Source organism: Trichechus manatus, unplaced genomic scaffold, assembly GCF_000243295.1.
Source record: "Trichechus manatus latirostris isolate Lorelei unplaced genomic scaffold, TriManLat1.0 scaffold00147, whole genome shotgun sequence".
Taxonomy (NCBI): Eukaryota; Metazoa; Chordata; class Mammalia; order Sirenia; family Trichechidae; genus Trichechus; species Trichechus manatus.
This window is the reverse complement of record NW_004444083.1, coordinates 5321793-5342715: the sequence shown is the minus strand read 5'-3', so window position 1 is coordinate 5342715 and position 20923 is coordinate 5321793. Positions and strand designations below refer to the sequence as shown.

General features: G+C 37.8%; 1 pseudogene; it reads left to right on the top strand.

Annotated features, from left to right (window-relative positions):
• The first annotated feature begins 409 nt into the window (after window positions 1-409).
• Window positions 410-16534, top strand: LOC101359400 (putative serine protease K12H4.7; annotated as a pseudogene).
• The last annotated feature ends 4389 nt before the right edge of the window (window positions 16535-20923 follow it).

The following is a 20923-nucleotide window of genomic DNA, read 5'->3' as shown; positions in this document are numbered from 1 at the left end:
ACTGACAAACTTAGGTTCAAATAGGGCTTTGTTTAGATGTAGCAGCAAAACAGACTGGAAAATAGCATCAGTCCAATTAACTATGGATTTTCTTAATGGCTTGCAAACAATTAAATCCCTGACATTTTAGCCCTTTCAAAAATGGGCTCCTCTCTGAGTCAGGGTTATAATGTGATAGTTGTGGTTTATTCAGTGTATGGAGAAAGGTCACCACATGGGTGGGGACAGGCATTTGAAGCTCCTTCAGAGTGGTGACAAGACGAAATGAAAGAACTAAAGTGAGACAAATGCTGGCAATTATTGCTAGTTCCTGCATTTATGTGTCACTGTCACCCAGATTATGCTAATTAAAATTTCAGGTTGGACCTAGTATAAATACTGAACACGTTTTCATGATATTCATTTTTACTTTATAGTCAAGCTGATGTTAAGCCTCTCCTTTTCTACTTTGCAGTCACAGAATATTCTTTTGTTTTAATTGCAGAGATCTGAGTACTGCCAGTCTCCGCTACCTCAGCAGCAGGCAAGCCTTGGCTGACATTGTCAACTTCCGAACTAAAATAGCAAAGAAAATGGGGCTCACCACAAATAAATGGGTTGCATTTGGCTGCTCTTATGGTGGCTCCCTTGCAGTGTGGTTGAGAATAAAACACCCTGAACTGTTTGATGCAGCAGTGGGCAGCAGTGCACCGATACTAGCAAAGGTTAATTTTTATGGTGAGTCTATCTATAAATGGGAGTCCTTGGGTGGCACAAACGGTTAACACTCTGGGCTGATAACCAAAAGATTGGAGGTTCAAGTCCACCAAGAGGCACCTTGGAAGAAAGGTCTGGTGATCTACTTCCAAAAAATTCAGCCGTTGAGAACCCTATGGAGCACAGTTCTACTCTGACACACCTGAGGTCACCACGAGTTGGAATGGACTTGGCGGCAACTGGTATATATATATATATATAAAAACACACACTTATAAATATATGTGTGTGTGTATATATACATATATACATATACAGAACCCTGGTGGCACAGTGGTTAAGAACTCGGCTGCTAACCAAAAGGTTGGCAGTTTGAATCCACCGGTCACTCCTTGGAAACCCTATGGGCAGTTCTATTCTGTATAGGGTTGCTATGAGTAGGAATTGACTGGTTTTATATGAATACTTTGAAGTTGTCTTTCAATTTTCTTCCCTGCTATCTTACTTTATAATAAACTATTTATAACTAATGGCATTAGGGTTTTTCCAGGTGGATAAATACTCTTTATTGGCAATTTGAGCTTCTGTATACCTGTTCCCATTAAAATGAGTAAAGTCTTTAACTTCTACTTAATTAAGTTTTTCTTACAAAAACAAAAACAACCTCCCTCTCCTAAAAAGAGATACATTGCAGGGAAAAATTCTTTTAATGTTTGAACTTTTCAAAGGTAAATATTTCAGGTTTCTGTAGCCTTGATAGAATCTTATCTGGTCCAATAAATCTAAAAGGTGTAAAATTGAGGCCTTTCTCTCCCTAACACTTTTAAAGAGTAAAACCATGTCCCAGTTCATTAATAGATCAGGATTTGCCAAGCATGGTTATAAGTATCTGTTTACTAGAGACTTTTCTTGGCATTCTGACAAAATCCTTTAATTTTGCATCTTCTTGACTTTGTCATAAAATGGAAGTAATTGCAAACTTGAGAGAATTATATTTTATAAATGGTTACAATTAAACCATACTAAATGCATTGACTTTTTTTTTTCCCCCATATTCTTAGAGTACTTTGAAGGAGTTCAAAGGGCTCTGGTAGCTCATAACAGCGAATGTTTAAAAACAGTGAAAGAGGCTTTAGATCAAGTTGTGGAGATGCTGAAACTTCCAAAATACTACCCTAAACTTAAAAAGGATTTAATGTAAGTGAATTGGTTTGTGTGTGAGAGGGTCTGTGCCTAAATAAAGTCTGGTATTTACTTGAAATTGCACCATTAATGTCATTTCCTTATATTAAGCCTACTTACCTGGGTAGAAAAGGAGACTGTGAACAGTTCAGTTCCTTTTATATATTGTTTATATTAGAAATTTTTAGATATATAAGAGTGGCTGGACCTGTGTGAATGTTTTTAAATCTGGTGGGATTGTAGCTCAGAGGGCCAGAAAAGAATGGGTGGCACCCTTGCGGTCCTTGGGCAGTCAAGGGGCACCCAAAACACTTGCCTATGGAGAAGAGGGGGCATCCAAAGAGAAGGGTGGCTCTGAGGACAAACTTTGCCACTTTCCATGAAACAAAGAAAGGTGAAGTTTTCTACAGGGTTTGAATTACTAAAACATAATGTAGTATTGAAGGATTTCAGGAACTAAGAAAAAGTATTTTAATGTTCAGCTTTCTTTCTCCTAAGAAATAAGGAGATCGTTGTTTAAAATCTGGAGCAGAGATTTCCATGGTAGTGGTAGAAGTTCTTTCTGAGTTATTTAAACTTAAGCAAACGAACAAAAAAGTTAAGATCTAACAATTATGTTAAAATATGTTTTCCTAGACTCATAGAATAGCTAGAATGTTAAGAATAGTAGGCTTAGTGTCATGCACTACACAGACCACCTGCCCTGCTCACTGCTCTGCCCAGCTTCCAGAATCTCCCTCTTCTCTCAGTCACCTGGAAACTCATAAACTGAACCCCTCAGTGAGCACTTATTTATGAGCATTGCTATTCTTTTCCAGTCAGAACTCAAACCTAGCAAATGCAGGGACCATTTTCTATAGGCCCACACAGTAGGCTCAACTTCTATTTGTCAATTGGTTTGACTTGGAGAAAACATGTAAATTGTGAAAATGTGCAAGATGGTTTGCTTGTCTAAATATAGAATATCAAGCAGGAAAAGAAAATATATTCAGCTTCAATCATTGTACTAGAAATACATATTTTACTACATGAATTTGAGGGGGAGGGTGATTGAATGGTGGAACTCTCAACTGAAAGAGCCCCACTTCCCAATATCCATATTCAGGTTCTTTGAGATTTTGGATCATGCCTCTTTGACTACTGTCTAATCTATGGGATTATGCTGACTCTGGAAATATGAAAATTTTGCTCTTGTGAAATCTCTTTTGACCCAAATCAATTCTATATGGAACCATACTAAAATTTCCGTTGTAGAGGATAGATAAACCCTCAAGTGGCATACCTGAAATCTTTTAACAGAAAGTTGGATTTTTTTTTTTTATTGTATGTTGGATGAAGATTTACACAACAAATTAGCTTCTTCTCATTAAATAAATAATACATCATATTGTTTTCTGACATTGGTTGTCAAACCCATGATTTGTCAACACTCTCCCTTCTGACCTAAGCTTCCCCATTATCAGCTTTCCTGTCCCCTCCTGCCTTTTCCCTCCTTGCTCCTGGGCTGGTGTGCCCATTTAGTCTCCTTTTGTTTCATGGGCCTGTCTTATCTTTGGCTGAAGAGTGAACCTCAGGAGTGACTTCATTACTGATCTAAAAGGGTATCCGGGGGCTATTCTCTCAGGTTTCTCCAGTCTCTGTCAGACCAGTAAGACGGTTTTTTTGTTTTGTTTGTTTTTGTTTTTTGAATCACGGTTTTGTACTACATTTTTCTCCAGCTCTGTCCAGGACCCACTAGTGTGATCACTATCAGAAGAGTTGGCGGTGGTAGCCAGTCACCATCTAGTTGTGCTGTATTCAATCTGTTGGAGGTTGTGGTAGTTGTGGTCCATTAGTCCTTTGGACTAATCATTCCCTTGTGTCTTTGGTTTTCTTCATTCTTCCTTGCTCCTGATGGGGTGAGACCAGTGGAGTATCTTAGATGGACACTCACAAGCTTTTAAGACGCCAGACACTACTCACCGAAGTAGAATGTAGAACATTTTCTTTATAAAATATATTATGCCAGTTGAGCTAGATGTTCCCAGAGACCGTGGTCTGCAAGTCCTCAGCCAGTAATTTGGTCCCTCAAGGTGTTTGGATGTGTTTATGAAGCTTCCATGACCTTGCCTTGGTCAAGTTGTGCTGGCTTCCCCAGTATTGTGTACTGTCTTATCCTTCACCAAAGTTACCACTTATCTACTGTCTACTTCGTGTTTTTCTGCCCCCACAGATGTGTAAATGTGTAAACATTTTCATGAGATTTTACAGTCATGGTCTCATACAATATTTGTCCTTTTGTGATTGACATATTTCACTCAGCATAATGCCTTCCAGATTCATCCATGTTGTGAGATGCTTCGCAGATTCATCATTGTTATTTATTGTTGCTTAGTATTCCATTGTGTGTACATACCATAGTTTGTTTACTCATTCATCTGTTGATGGGCATCTAGGTTGTTTCCATCTTTTTGCTATTATGAACAACGCTGCAATGAACATGTGTGTGCATATGACTATTTGTGTGACAGCTCCTATTTCTCTAGGATATATTCCTAGGAGTGGGATTGCTGCATCATATGGTATTTTCTATTTCTAGCTTTCTAAGGAAGCACGATGTCACTTTCCAAAATGGATGTACCATTTTGCATTCCCACCAGCAGTGCGTAAGAGTTCCAATCTCCCCGAAGCGTCTCCAATATTTGTTATTTTCTGTTTCTTTGATTCCTGACAGTAATGCTGGGGTGAGATGGTATCTCACTGTGGTTTTGATTTGTATTTCTCTGATGGCTACTGATCTTGAGCATTTCCTCATGTGTCTGGTAGCCACTTGAATGTCTTCTTTGGTGGTCTGTTCATTTCCTTTGCCCTTTTTTAAATTGGATTATTTATCTTTTTGTTCTAGAGGTATTGGATTTTCCTGAAGATTTTAGAGATTAGATCATTGTCGGATTTGTAATAGCCAAAATTTTTTTCCCAGTCTGTAGGTTCTATTTTTACTCTTTTGGTGAACTCTTCGGATGAGCATAAGTGTTTAATTTTTAGAAAATCCCAGTTATCTGGCTTATCTTCGGGAGTTTGTGTGTTGTTGGTTGTGGTTTGTATCCTGTTAATGCTGTGTCTTAAGTCTTGTAGGTTTGATCTTATTTCTTCTTCCATGATCGTTATCGTTTTTGGTTTTATATTTAGGTCTTTGATCCATTTTCAATTAGTTTTTGTGTATGGTGTGAGGTATGGGTGCTGTTTCATTTTTTTTCAGATGAACATCCAGTTTTGCCATAACCATTTGTTATAAAGACTTTCTTTTTCCCATTTGATGGACTTTGGGCCCTTGTTGAAGATCAGGGACCATAAGTTGATGGATTTACATCTGGGTTCTCAATTCTGTTCCATTGGTCAATGAATCTGTCCTTGTACGAGTACCAGGCTGTTTTGACTACTGTAGCTGTATAGTAGGTTCTGAGGTCAGGTAGTGCGAGTCCATCTACTTTATTGTTCTTCTTCAATAGTGCTTTACTTATCTGGGGACTCTTCCTTTTCCTTATAAAGTTAATGATTAGTTTTTCCATCTCTTTAAAGAATGTTATTGGTATTTGGATTGGGATTGCATTGTATTTTTAGATTGCTTTGGGTAGAATTGTCATTTTCACGATGTTGAGTCTACCTATCCATGAGCATGGTATGTTTTTCCATTTATGTAGATGTCTTTTGGTTACTGCAGTAGTGTTTTGCAGTTTTCTTTGTATAGGTCTTTTACATCCCTCGTTAGATTTATTCCTAAGCATTTTATTTTTTTAGGGACCATTATAAATGGTATTTGTTTCCTGATTTTCTTTTCATTGTTCTCTTTATTTGTGTATAAGAATCTAACTGATTTTTGTATGTTTATCTTGTATCCTACTACTCTGCTGAATCTTTCTATTAGTTCCAGTAGTTTTCTCATGGAGTCTTTAGGGTTTTCTATGCGTAATATGGCATCATCCACAAATAGAGACAGTTTTACTTGTTCATTTCCAATTTGGATGCCCTTTATTTCTTTTCTTGCATTATTGCTCAGCTAGGACTTTCAGCAAAATGTTAAATAGGAGTGGTGATAAATGGCATCTGAATTTTGTTGAGAAATTTTGCATCTTTATTCATGGGAGATATTGGTCTGTAATTTTCTTATTTTTGTAGTGTCTGCCTTGTTTTAGTATGGGGGTTATGCTGGCTTCGTAGAATGAATTCAGAAATATCCCTTCCTTTTCTATGTTCTCAAATAGTTTCAGTGGTACTGGTGTAAGTTCTTCCCTGAGTGTTTGGTAGAATTCTCCAGTGAAGCCATCTGGTCCAGGGCTTTTTTTGTTGGAAGTTTTTTTTTTTTTTAACCTTTTCAATCTCTTCTCTTGTTATGTGTCTGTTCAGATTTTCAATATCATTTTGTGTTAGTCTAAGTAGGTAGTGTGTTTCTAGAAATTTGTCCGTTTCTTCTGGGTTTTCAAATTTCTTGGAGTGTAGTTTTTCATAGTACTCTCTTATGATCCATTTTATTTCAGTTGGGTCTGTTGTAATGACCCCCATTTCATTTCTTATTTGGGTTATTTGCATCCTCTCCTGTTTTTCTTTTGTGACTTTGGCCAGTGGTTTGTTGATTTTTGTTGATCCTTTCAAAGACCCAAATTTTGGTTTTGTTGATTCTTTCTATTGTTTTTCTATTCTCTATTTCATTTATTTCTGCTTTGATTTTTACTATTTCTTTTCTTCTGGTGGCTGTGGGCTTCTTTTGTTGTTCTCTTTCTTTGTGTTCAAGTTGTGTAGTTAATGTTTTGATTTTGTACCTTTCTTCTTTTTTGATGTGTGCATCTATTGCTACAAATTGACCTCTGAGCACTGCCTTTGCTGTGCCTCAAAGGTTTTGGTATAATGTGTTTTCATTTTCCTTTGCTTCTAGAAATTTTTTGATTCCATCTTTGATTTCTTCTATTAACCAGTGGTTTTTAAGCAGTGATTTACTAGTTTCCATGTATTTGATTTTTATTCCTTGTTCTTCCTCTTGTTAATTTCTAGTTTGATGGTGTTGTGACAGAGAAGATACTTTGTATTATCTCAGTGTTTTTTATTTTGTTGAGGATTACTTTGTGGCCTAAGATGTGGTCTATTCTGAAGAATGTTCCATGTGCGTTGGAAAAGAATGTGAACTTTGCAGCTGTTGGGCAGAGTGTTCCGTATATGTGCATAAGGTCAAGTTGGCTGATTGTGACCTTTAGGTCTTCTGTATCTGCTGAGTTTCTTTCTCAATGCTCTGTCCTTTACCAAGAGTGGTGTGTTGAAGTCTCCTACTATTATGGTGGAACTGTCAATTTCTCTTTTCAGTGCTGTTTGTGTTTGTTTTATGTATTCTGGAGTCCTGTCATGGGGTGTATAGATATTTATTATGGTAATGTCTTCATGATGGATTGTCTTTTTAATCATTATATAGTGCACTTCTTTGTCATTTATGGTGGATTTTGTTTTAAAGTCTATTTCACCTGTGATTAGTATTGCCACTCCTGCTGTTTGTTGGTAGCTGTTTGCTTGATATATTTTTTCCATCCTTTGATTTTTAATAGATTTATATGTTTGTTTCTAAGGTGTTTCTCTTGTAGACAGCATATTGATGGATCCTGTGTTTTGTTTTTTTTTTTTATCCATTTGTCTATCTCTGTCTCTTTATGGGTGCATTTAGGCTATTTTCGTTCAGTGTAATTATTGACAGATGTGAGTTTATTGCTGTCATTTTGTAGTGCTTTTTTTGTGGTTCTGCTGTTTTCTTTGTTTCTCTTACTCTCTTGTGCTAAATTCCTTTTTTTGGAGTTTTTTTCATTTCTTTCGTTTTTGTAGATTTTATGTTTACTGAGACTTTATGGTTTTCTTCTTTATTTTGATGAGTAGGTTTGTTAACTTTCTTTGTGGTTACCTTGAATTTTACCGTTATCTTCCTAAGTTTGAATCAGTCTTTTATTACTTGTTATGGCTTTGACTTCCTCTCCATTTGAAAGTTGTATACCTACACCATTTATTCCTTCTTTTATTTTTCTGACGTTGTTGTCATTAACAGATTAACCTGTTTGGTTCACTGTTGTAAATTTTTTAGTTTTGATTTATCCTTGAGAGTTCATTACCTAGGTTGGTATCTGGCTGATGCTGTCTTGCATCCTAGATTCAGGCTGTCATCTGATGTTATTGATTCTCTAATTGAAAGACTCCGTTTAATAATTCTTGTAAGTGTTGTTTTGTTTTTACATATTGCCTCAATTTATGTTTATCCTGAAATGTCTGAATTTTACCATCATATTTGAGTAAGAGTTTTGCAGGATATATTATTCTTGGTGGCAATTGTTTTTCTTTCAAGGTTTTATATGTGTCATACCATTGCCTTCTTGTCTGCATGGTTTCTGCCAATTAGTCAGAGCTTAGTCTTATTGCTTCCCTTGTGTAGGTGACTTTTTGTTTTTATTGAATTGCTCCCAGGATTCTTTCTTAGTCTTTGGTTTTAGAGAGTGTGATTATGATATACCTTGGTGATTTTCTTTTGGGGTCTATCCTATATGGGGTTCATTGAGCTTCTTGGATGGTCAGCTTTTCATTTTTCATGATATTAGGGAAGTTTTCTGTCAGTAATTCTTCAATGATCCTCTCTGTGTTTTCTGTTTTCTCCCCCTGTTCTGGACCTCCAATAATTTGCAATTTTTTTCTTTTGATTGTATCACATCCTTCTCAGGGTTTCTCCATTTTTCTTCATTCCTTTCTCTGATTTTTCCTCAAACAAAGTGGTATCCAAGGATTTGTCTTCAATTTCACTGATCTTGTCTTCCTTTGTTTCAAAACTGCTCCTCAAACCTTCTATCACACAGTCCATTTCTGAAATCTTGTTGTTTATCTTTGGATTTTTAATTGCTGTTTTTATATAATTTCTAGTTGTGAATTTATTTTGATACTTTGTTCCTTTATTATTTTCCTGAATTCTTTCATTGTTCTGTCTGTCTTTTCTGTGATTTTGTCTATTTTTTTCTTCATTTTTGTCTGCTTTTTCCTTCAACTCTTGGATAACCCTGAATATTAGACATTTGAATTCCATATCAGGTAGTTCCAGTGCCTTTTTTTCTACTGGAAGGTCATCTGGTGTTTTATTTTTGACATCCGCTAGAACCATCCTATTCTTTTTTTTAAATGTTTTGATATTGTATGCTGTCTTTGGGACATTCAGTAATTATTTTCTTCATTTATTGAATATATATTTGTTTGTCTTGCTTTTTTTTGTTTTATTTTGTTATGTCTGAACAGGTGGACTGGGTGTTCTTTGTTGTTTGCTTGTCTGTAGGCACGATACTTTTCACCACCCTGTCCAATGGGCAGGGTCAGTCACTGAGCTATGGTGCAGCAGGGCAGGTCCAGTGGAGAGGGAGGGGCTGGAACATACTGATGTGGGACCGAAGGTCAGTGTAGGGTAGGTTCCAGTTGACCATTCCTGTGCTTCTTGGGGGTGTGATGCTCAGCACATGGTGCAGATAGGTAGGGAGGGGATTGTGATGTGTGCAGGTAAGTGAGTGTGGGAAAGAAGAGAAAGAGGAGAGAGAAACAGGAGCCAAAATAAAAGTGCTGAGGGAGCCTGCTGTTGGAGTAGCATAGACCCAGGGAAGCCGTTTGCCTGTGGTTTTCTACCTGGGAGATGAGGCACAGCCCATCAAGAAGGTACAGATACAGCACACACAACTAGGTGGGCAGGAGAAAAGAAAGGAAGGAAGTGAGAGACAGATAAGAAACTAAATTTAAAAAAAAGAGACAGAGAAAAAGGCATATGCAGCTAGGTGGTCAGGAGAAAGGAAGAAGAAATATAGAAAGAAACAGGAAACTGAGAAAAAGGAAAAAAGGTCAAGTGGTTGGGAGGAAGAAAGGAAGGAAGACAGAAATAAGAAAACAAGAAATGAAAAGAAGAGGAAAGGAAAAAACAGTGCCCCAAGAGAGCCACTGGTGTGATGGTAAATACCAGGGAAGTGGCTCCCCAGTCGAGTGGCACTGCAGAGCCCATCTAGAAGGAGCAGAGATGGCATATGGCACTCGGTATTCAGGAGAAGTGTAAGGAAGGAAGGTAGAGAGACACAAGAAACCAAGAAAAAAAAAGAAGAAAAAAAATTCCCCTGGGAGCCCACTGGAAGCGGGTCCCCAGCGGAGCAGCACTGCACAGCCCATCAAGAAGTAACAGAGATGGCGCATAGTGCCAGGTGCTCAGGAGAAGGATAAGAAAGGAAGGTAGAGAAAGATAAGAAACTGAGAAAAGAAAAGAAGAGAATTTTTTTTTAAAATGCCAGTAGACCAGGTACGTGGCTCCCAAGCTGAGCAGAGCTGCACAGCCCGTCTAGAAGAAGCAGAGATGGCACACAGAGCCAGGTATTCAGGAGACTGGAAAACAAGGAAAGTAGAGAGAGATAAGAAACCTAGAAATGAAAAAAAAAGAAAAAAAAAATATCCCCACGGAGCCCACTAGCATGGCAGCGTGGACTGGTGAAGTGGTTCCCCAGCCGACCACCACTTCACAGCCTGTCAAGAAGGAACTGAGATGGCACAAGGTGCCAAGTGTTCAAGAGAAAGGAAACGAAGGAGGTGAGACAGAGAGAGAAGAAATCAAAGGAAGGTGAAGAACGCAACAACAGCAACCAAAAAATGGCACTGAAGGAGCCAGCCAGTGTGGGCGGGGCAAATCCAATACGCAAGGAACTGGCATCTACCTGGCCGAGCAACCGCAGTCCACCAGAAAGTGGTGGAGGCAAAGCAGGGGGGAAAGTGTGGGCAGTGGGAAAGTGTGTATCGCTGGTTACCAGGTCCCCTGTCTCTTGCTGGGAGCTCCATGAAGCTGCTTTCCTGTACTCCCTGTCTGTTGATCTCAGTGGCTAAGGAGTCCAAGATGCCAAATCCATGCGCCTTAGCTGATCGGGGACCTCCACTCTGTATCTCTCCTCACTCTCTGTTCTGTCAGTTTCTTATTCCATTCAGTGCTTGGTTGAGTTCTTTATCCTTCATTTGATGCTTAGGGTTCCAGGATTGACCTTTGTCTCCATTTTACTTAGTTTTTCAGGTCTTTCCTATGGAGGAATGGTGTTGTGATTCTTTCTATAGCACCATGTTGGCTCCGCCCCTCAGATTGATGGATTTGTTGATGCAGTCACAATTTTGAGTTAGGTCATTTTATAAAATGAATGAAGTAAAGTAGATTTTCTTTTTGTCTTAGGAAAATTTTTTTTTCATTTATCAGTACATACTCTATTTATTTTAAGAGTAATATTAGCTTCAACATTATCAACTAATGTTAAATTTAGCGGAACATTTTTAGATGGTTTCTGATCTGAAGTGAATTCTATTTGAGGGCATTTAAGTTCTCTTAAGTGGAAATTCTGCCATGAATGTGTCAGTTTGTCTTACTGTGTGAGTTTGTGTGTTGTCATGATGCTGGGAGCTAGGCCATCAGTATTCAAATACCAGCAGAATCACTCATAGCAGACAGATTTCAGCTCAGCTTGAAGACTAGGACAGACTAGGAAGAAGGACCTGGCAATCTAATTCTGAAAAGAATTGTCCAGTGAAAACCTTATGAATAGCAAGGAACATTGTCTGATACAGAGCCAGACGATGAGCCTCTCGGTTGGAAAGGCACTCAAAAGACAATTGGGGAAGAGCTGCCTCCTCAAAATAAAGTTGACCTTAATGACCTGGATAGAGTCAAGCTTTTGGGACCTTCATTTGCTGATATGGCATGACTCAAAATGAGAAGAAACAGCTGAAAACATCCATTAATAATTGGAACACAGAATGTACGAAGTATGAATCTAGGGAAATTAGAAGTCATCACAAATGAAATGGAATGCACAAACATCAATATCCTAGGCATTAGTGAGCTGAAATGGACTGATATGGGACATTTTGAATTGGACAATCATATGATTTACTACGTCAGGAATGACAACTTGAAGAGGAAAGGCATTGCATTCACAGTCAAAAAGAACATTTCAAGATCTATCCTGAAGTACAACGCCATCAGTGATAGGATAATATTCATATGCCTACAAGGAAGACCAATTAATACAACCATTATTCAAATTTACACACCAACCACTAAGGCCAAAAATGAAGAAATTGAATTTTTACCAACTTCTGCAGTTTAAAATTGATTAAACACGCAACCAGGATGCATTGATAATTACTGGTGATTGGAATATGAAAGTTGAAAATAAAGAAGAAAGAACAGTAGCTGGAAAATAGGGCCTTGGTAATAGAAATGATATGGGTGATCACAAGATGGAGTTTTGCAAGACCAACGACTTCTTCATTGCAAATACCTTTTTCAACAACCTAAATGGCAATATACATGTGAAACTTGCCAGAAGGAATACACACTTGTCTAGAATTTAATTTGTTGAAGGGCTCTTAAGGATCATATAGTTATAACTATGTCATTTTATAGATTTAAAAAATTGATACCTAGAAGCTTACCTGACTTTTCTAGATCATAATGTAATTTGCAGTCCTCAGAACTCTTCACACCTCTAACCTTCAGCAGAATAGTCTTTCCATCTAAACTACCCCAATACTGACAGTTCCCCCAGAATACCCATCACTGAAAATGTTTGCCATTATGTATTCATAAACACTTCTACATTTACTTTAGCCATCTCCTTATACATGATCCCTGGTTGTTTACAGAAAGTAATGTATCTCACAGGTATTTAATCTACAGGATCATTCATTTCTCTGTTGTGTGTATCCTTGACTTTCCATTTCTTGTATTACCTATTCTAAAAGACAAGTCAAAGTTGCCTATGTGGAGTAAGGATTTTTTATAAGGATTTTGTACTTGTGCAAGGATTTTGTTTTTTCCATGTCATCTGTTTAACATAGATTAACTCCTTTTCATCCTGTACATCTCAGAATAAGTGTAGCTTCCTTGGGGGAAGTCTTCCCAGATCTCTCAGATCAGATGGGATATACCTGTTGGTAAATACTGGGATTGGAAACCTACACTCCTCCCTGGTAACTCTCAAGACACTTGTAATAGATTAATGTCAATCTTCTTCAGTAGACTCTGCACTCTATGAGGGCAGAGACTCTATCTGTCTTAGGCACCGGTATCTCTTTAGCACATATCATGAACATGGCTAAGACTCTGGGTTGCAAGCAATAGAAATACAACTCATCTCACCTTACATAAGAAAATGAATCTGTGACTCATGTAAATAAAAAGTCCAGAGATTGAGATGAGTGGTTTCATCATAGTTGGGCCTCTGGATTCCATTTATGTCCTTTTGTTGCTTTTATTTTTAGATATGTTCTGCTCATGTGGTGGCTAAGATGATACTGATTGCTCCAGGCTTATCTGATGCTTGATACCTCCAGTCTTAAAAACAGATTGTTTTAGCAAATATCCCAGCCAGAGTTTTCGTCTGTAGGCTTGGGACACGGGCTAACCCATGAATCCACCACCACAGATTAGGAGTGTGGTATCCTGACTTCCTTAGTTGGGCTCAAAAGACCTTCTAGAAACTAAGAGTAGAGGTCACCCCTACTGACTCACATGGGTTAATAGTAGAATGAGAGTGATTTCCAAAGGGATAAAAGAGATTCCCTTACTAGACCAGGGGGAATGGATGCTGGGCAAGCAGAAACATCTGATAACAATCAGAATATTAACAGGCAATATTTATGGAGTGCTTTATTTGGATTTATATTTCAGATGTCCACTAAAATGCTCAGTTGCTGTTGAAGAAATGAAGGAAGGAATGAATACAAAATTTCATGCTTAGGCCATTGAACATTGTGGGTTATAATGACGTATTAGTAATATTATGACTCAGTATTATTATCATTGGAGCCATGGTGGCGCAGTGGTTAAGAGCTACAGCTGCTAACCAAAAGGTCAGCAGTTCAAATCCACCAGCCACTGCTTAGAAACACTATGGAGCAGTTCTACTCTCTCCTATAGGGTCGCTATAAGTTGAAATTAACTCGGCCATAGGTTTGCTTTGATTTTTATTATTATCATTATTGTTATTGTTAAAATTGACTACTAGGTACTTTGTAATCTATCCTCATCAGTTACAAGTTGTTTAGGAATTTTTCTCACCATTTATTAAAAGGGAATATGAAAGGCTACCATCCCTGTAGTTGTCTCTCTTTCCTCGTGTATTTAAAGAACTTAGTACATGGCTCTATTTGTTTTGCAATTTGCATCTCATTTCTGGCTTTATTTTTCTGATTTTATCACAATTACCTGCTATCTCCCTGTGATCTTTTGGGTAAACTGACCAAGTCTCTTCTTGTAATTTTGATTTGTATTTTGGGTGTTTGCATAGTCAGTGCACCTTCTTCCCACTCCTTCTATATTTATTTCATAAAAGTTAGCTTTCCACCAGAAATCCCAACTACCCCCCTTGGAGTCTTTCTGTTGCTTCTTCTACTACCATTCAACTTCCCTTGATTACTTTTCTGTTTAAAGTGGGGGTCAATGAGATTTTGCTATTTTACTAAACCTATTACACTTGGCTTTCATTTTGTTATTAATTTTTCCTATTTTCATTTTCAGTTCCCCCATATTTTTCCTAAGTATTCTAAGTTCTGCACTAAGAATTTCCTGTTTTTTCATTGAGTTTTAACCTTTTTCAAGGAAAGTTAGTTATTAAAAAATTTGCAAAACTCCTGAAGCTACTTAAACTTCTGTTTGACTGTGAATAGATCCATTTTCCAGGGGAAAGGTTGATGGCTCTGATTAGAGTTCTAGTTTATGAACCACGAATGTTTCACAGTTGTGATCTCCTCACTATATATAATACTTGCTGATGATTTGTTAACAGGTGTTTGGCTTGTCCAACAGAGGGTGAGGGTATCTTTTTTTTTTTTTTTCCCTCCATTATTGTGTCTTGACTTTTGGCCCAATTTTTTATGTACACTGGGGAGGGTTTCAAAAGATGGGAGACCAGACTGTCAACAAAGCAATCATCTGTCCTGAGTCAGTGGCACCCAAATGATAGACTTCTTATCACAAGACAAATAGTCTTTGAGGATTTCTGCTACTTGGGAAGGTTATCATCTTAGGATGCATCACCTTGCCCTCACCCCATGATCTATCTACAAAGGCAGCACCCACTCCTTTTCCAGATTTCCCCTATTTGCGAGATTGTTGTTGTTGTGTGCTGTCAAGTCAATTCTGACTCATTGTTCTGTAGGACAGAAAGAACTGCCCTGGAGGGTTTCCTGGGATGCAATCTTTCACAGAATAAATTGCCAGGTCTTTTCTCTTGCAGAGCTGCTGGTGGGTTTGAACTGCTGACCTTTTGGTTAGCAGTCCTAAGCTTAACCATTGTGCCACAGGCCTGCTTTTGTGAAATTAGTGACAAATATGTATGCTGTCTTCCTCTCTATTTGCTCACAGAGAACAATAAGTCTCCCTTTAATTCTTAGATAGAAATTAATTTGTATTGAATCTGGATCTACAAAACCCACATCAGGCAGCAGCCTCTTCCTGTTCTTTCTTCTTTGGGTCTTAAATTCCTTTGACATAAATGATGTCATTGTGCTTTAGTTTACCCTCTGTCCACAAGGAGGTATTTTCAGTCCTCGCTACATGTTTACTAGGTTTCTGACACTTAGATCTTTCTTCTTCCTTCACAATTTGCCCACACTGCTAGGCACCATGTCTGCAGCTATCAGCAAGGCTGGAGCTGGGCGAATAATTCCTGCAGAAATCCATGCCACGCTAATGACCATGGGGTAAGGCAAGTTTCAAACACAATAGACTACTTGTAAACAGCAAGTCTTTGGATTAGAGAGGAGATGAAGGTCAGTGCTATGAAGCCAAGGGCTCTGAGACAGGCAAAGAAGAGGTCAAAGGACTAGGGCCAGGATGTAATGGGCTAGCGGGATTGAAATGTATGACTGGGTTAGACAAAATAAAGTGTCAGAGGCAAAATGGATAATCCTTGTGATTCTTCCCTATAATCTAAGACTTCATCTGCATCTCTATTTCAGGGTTAGTGACCTACTAAAATATACAGTGCGTGTGTACATGTATGTGTGTAATGGCATAGAAATGGGATCAATATATATATACTGTTGGTCAGTGTGATTTGGAAGAGCATCAAATATCATTTTAATCTCAATTGATTATATATTATAGAGACATATTCCTTAAAAATGAGTCTGCTATAATCTTAGATTTTCAGAGATAACCACTGTCTCAGAATGGTCTCAGGATTTTTGTGGTCCTAAGATTGATTTAAATGAAAGCATTTTGATAACAGTAGTGTTAACCAAATGTTGGATGTGATTATCTTCATAGATATATTTTGAAAACTTAAAAATAAGGACCATATTTTATTTCTCCTTCAACAATATAAATGTAATGAAGAAACCAAGTATTCATTTATTTTGGACTGTTTTCTATATTTGGGTTTTGAAGTTCAAGTGAAATGGTACTTCACTTGTGTTTTCTTTCCACAGGTTATGTCAACCTCTTAAAATTAACTCAGTAATGGATGCAACCTATTTTCTAGAGAGTTTGATTATGCTTATTGGGTCCTTTGTTCAGCATAATAAGAATCAAAAAAATAACAAGGTAAGAAAATGAAGAAATAAAGGAGAGGAAGATAAGGAGAAAGAAAGAAAAGCTCACACAGGCATTCACTAGTTGTCTGTTATTGTTGTTAGGTGCCATCGAGTCAGCTCCGGCTCATAGTGACCCTATATACAACAGAACGAAACACTGCCCGATTCTGAGCTATCCTCACAATCCTTGTTATGCTTGAGCCCACTGTTGCAGGCACTGTGTCAATCCATCTTGTTGAGGGTCTTTCTCTTTTTCGATGATCCTCTACTTTACCAAGCATATTTCCAAAGTCGAAATAGAAACATCTCTAATATTTTTCCTCCTTCCCCCACTTCCTCTTCCACCTACCAACACTCTATTTCTCTCTTCCTCACTTGCTTCCATCCTCCTACACGGAGTACCAATTTAGTGCCAGGACTGTTCTGTGTGCTGGGATAGACTGGTAAAAGCAGACAGTTTCGGCCATGCCCTCCTTCACTGTTATCCCTCCCCTATTCTCATGCAATAAGGATGCATTGATAATTACTGGTGATTGGAATGTGAAAGTTGAAAACAAAGAAGAGGTATTGGTGGTTGAAAAGTATGGCCTTGGTGATAGAAACAATGCCAGAGATTGCATGATAGAATTTTTCAAGACCAGCGACTTCATAGCAAATACCTTTTTTCAACAACATAAACGGCGACTATACACATAGAGATCATCAGATGGAATATACAGGAATCAAATCAACTACATCTGTGGAAAGAGACAATGGAAAAGCTCAATATCATCGGTCATAACAAGGCCAGGGGCCAACGGTGGAACAGACCATCAATTGCTCATATGCAAGTTCAAGTTGAAACTGAAAAAAATTAGAACAAGTCCATGAGAGCTGAAGTATGACTTTGAGTATATCCCACCTGAGTTTAGAAACCATCTCAAGAATAGATTTGACGCGTTGAACACTAATGACCAAAGACCAGGCGAGATGTGGAATGACATCAAGGACATGATACATGAAGAAAGAAAAAGGTCCTTAAAAAGACAGGAAAAAAGAAAAGGACCAAAATGGATGTCAGAAGACTCTGAAACTTGCTCTTGAACGTCAAGTAGCTAAAGCAAAAGGAAGAAATGATGAAGTCAAAAGCTGAATGGAAGATTTCAAAGGGTGGCTCAAGAAGACAAAGTAAAGTATTCTAATGACATGTGCAAAGACCTGAAGATAGAAAACCAAAAGGGAAGAACACACTCAGAATTTCTCAAGCTGAAAGAACTGAAGAAAAAAATTCAAGCCTCAAGTTGCAATATTGAAGGATTAAACGACGCAGGAAGCATCAAAAGAAGATGGAAGGAATACACAGAGTCACTGTACCAAAAAGAATTGGTTGACATTCATCCATTTCAGGAGGTAGCATATGATCAGGAACCGATGGTACTGAAAGAAGAAGTCCAAGCTGCATTGAAGGCATTGGCAAAAAACAAAGTTCCAGGTATTAACGGAATACCAATTGAGATGTTTCAACAAACAGATGCAGAACTGGAAGTGCTCACTTGTTTATGCCAAGAAATTTGAAAGACAGCTACTTGGTCAATTGACTAGAAAATATACATATTTATGCCTATTCTAAAGAAAGGTGATCCAACCAAATTCAGAAATTATTGAACAATATCACACGCAAATGAAATTTTGCTGAAGCTCATTCAAAAGTGGCCGCAGCAGTATATAAACAGGCTATAAATCCTAATTCCGGGTGTCAACAGGGCCATGTACCCTCTGGCGGATTTAGGGGAGATCCTTTCTTGTCTCTCTCAGCTTCTGGTAACCTTAGGCATTCCTTGACTTGCAGCCTCATCGTAACTCCGTGATTACACGGCTGCTTTCACTTCATTATTACATGTCTGTCTCTCTGTGTCTCTTATCTTCTTTTATACAACACCACTCATATTGGATTAGGACTTACCTACTCTGGTAGGACATCATGTTAACTTACCTGATAACATCTTCAAAGACCTTATTTCCAAACAAGGTCACATTCATAGGAATCAGGGCTTAGGTCTGCAACATTACTGTTATGGATTGAATTGTGTTCCCCAAAAATGTCTGTCAACCTCTCTAGGTCATGATTGCCAGTATTGTATGATTGTCTACCATTTTGTCATCTGATGTGATTTTCCTAAGTGTTGTAAATCCTACCACTATGATGTAATAAGATGGATTAACAACAGTTATATTGATGAGATCTACAAGATCAGATAGTGTCTTAAGCAAATCTCTTCTGAGATATAAAAGAGAGAAGCAAGTAGAGAGACATGGGGACCTTCTACTACCAAGAAAGCAGTACCAGGAGCAGACTGCATCCTTTGGACCTGAGGTTCCTGCACTGAGATGCTCCCATATCAAGGGAAGATTGATGACAAGGACTTTCTTCCAGAGCCGACAGAGAGAGAAAGCCTTCCCCTGGAGCTGACACCCTGAATTTGGACTTGTAGTCTACTAGACTATGAGAGAATAAATTTCTCTTTGTTAAAGCCATTCACTTGTGGTATTTATGTTATAGCAGCACTAGATAACCAAGACAATAACTTTTAGAGGGAAACAAATCAATCTATAACAGGCATTCAATAATAACATATGTGGAGTGACTAGCAAGGAAATATTTGTAAAAATAAACCTTAAAGTCTTGGTAGAAAATCATCTTTCCAAGAAAGGAAAAAATACATTTTGTAAATATGTCTGACTTTGCATGAATTAGAAGTTCCTGGGTTAGAGATTGACTTGACAGCAAAAGATTGGGTCAGCGATTACTTTAAGGAAACTTAAGACCAATGCTGGGTTCAGAATCCTCCGAAAGATGAAGTCATTGTGAGAAATGAGCTGCCCCTAACTCTTGGCAACACATGCTGGGAATAACAAGGTCAGGCTGGGGAGCAGGAACTCCCAACACCTTCTCTCCCCAAACACCGTTGCTTAGGGTTTGAAAGAGCAAAACCATCCACGCCCACTTTCTTTTCTCCAACCCCCACCACACCTGGATATTTTAGTTATTCTCTTTGGAAGTAGTTTCTGCAGACAATTCTTAATTGTTTGTAAAGGATCATTCAAGGACAGACTTGGTTTAGGATGTGTGATTCATATATCTGTTTTCTTATGTGAATATCATACATAAGTCTTTTATTACTGAGTAATTAATAGTTATTGAATAGTTGAGGTGACTGTATAGGTTTTCTTTTTTTTTAATCTCTTTAAACATATGCAAGGCCCACATTTCACCAAAATTAAAACAATTCTTCAGGTACAGATATTTCCCTGTAATTTAATCTGTTTCAATTTCGTGCCCACCTTCTTACTCAAAGGAACGGAGGATTTGCTGACTTTGTGACTGGTCTTCAGTCTGGCTGGCAGAAATTCTCAGCAAAGATGAAAATCATTCCAAGACTTAGAAGCCAAATATTATACGACTAGCCTTCAATGGTCTTGGGAACAGTTTAAAGGTTACTTTTGAAGCTGATAGTTGTTCTGTCAGAAGCCCTAGATCATGCGATTTGATCTTTTGCAAATGTAAGGGACTTGTATCAAAATAAGTTTACCTAGAAATGAACATTCAAAGGCCTTGATCTATTCCATATTGCTAATAAATAGAAATGATAATAATGAAATAATGATATTAATAACAACTACCACAGACCAAGGACTTATCCTGTCCCAGACTCTATTCTAAGTAGTTTATATTTTTTATCCTAGAAATTCTCACAGTATCTCTATGTTAGTCCTATTTTACAAATGAGTAGCCCAGGCATCAAGGCTTTAAATCACTTGCCCAACGTCACAAGACTACTAAGGGGCTGAGTCCAAATTTCAGTGTGAGTTTCTCTGACTAAACCCATGAGTTGACTACTGTGATAATATATATTACATTTTCTTAGCTTCTTTTTCAAAAGATTCCAAATTAACTACAATATTTCATCCTCACTTGCTTTTCTCTTTCTTTTGTTCCTTTTTCACTCTCTGCCTCTGGTCTTTCTTTCTTCCTTCTCTCCTTTTTACTAAATTAAATGTTCACTCAATCATGAAAAATAAAAGATTTATTGATCACCAACAGTGATGCAACACTCTACAGAACAGAAAAAAATAATTTATCTCATTTAATATACTCGCATTTTATGTCCACATTTAAAGATATGGACCCTGATCCTCAGAGAGGCCAAGTAACTGACCTGCAGTCACACAGCCAATATGAGGCAGAGTCAAGAGGTGAGACTGCTCTGCAGATGATGGCAGATAGTGTCTTCCTGGAAGAACCTTTAAAGGAAGCCTGTGTGGTAATTAATATTCAAACTTTAGGCTTTACAAGGCAGGTTCTTTCCCTCAGCACCTGGTAGCTTGGTGATTTTAATGAATAATACCCAATAATTTCTTTTTTTTTTTAATATTTTATTGTACTTCAGGTGAAGGCTTACAGAACAAATAGTTTCTCATG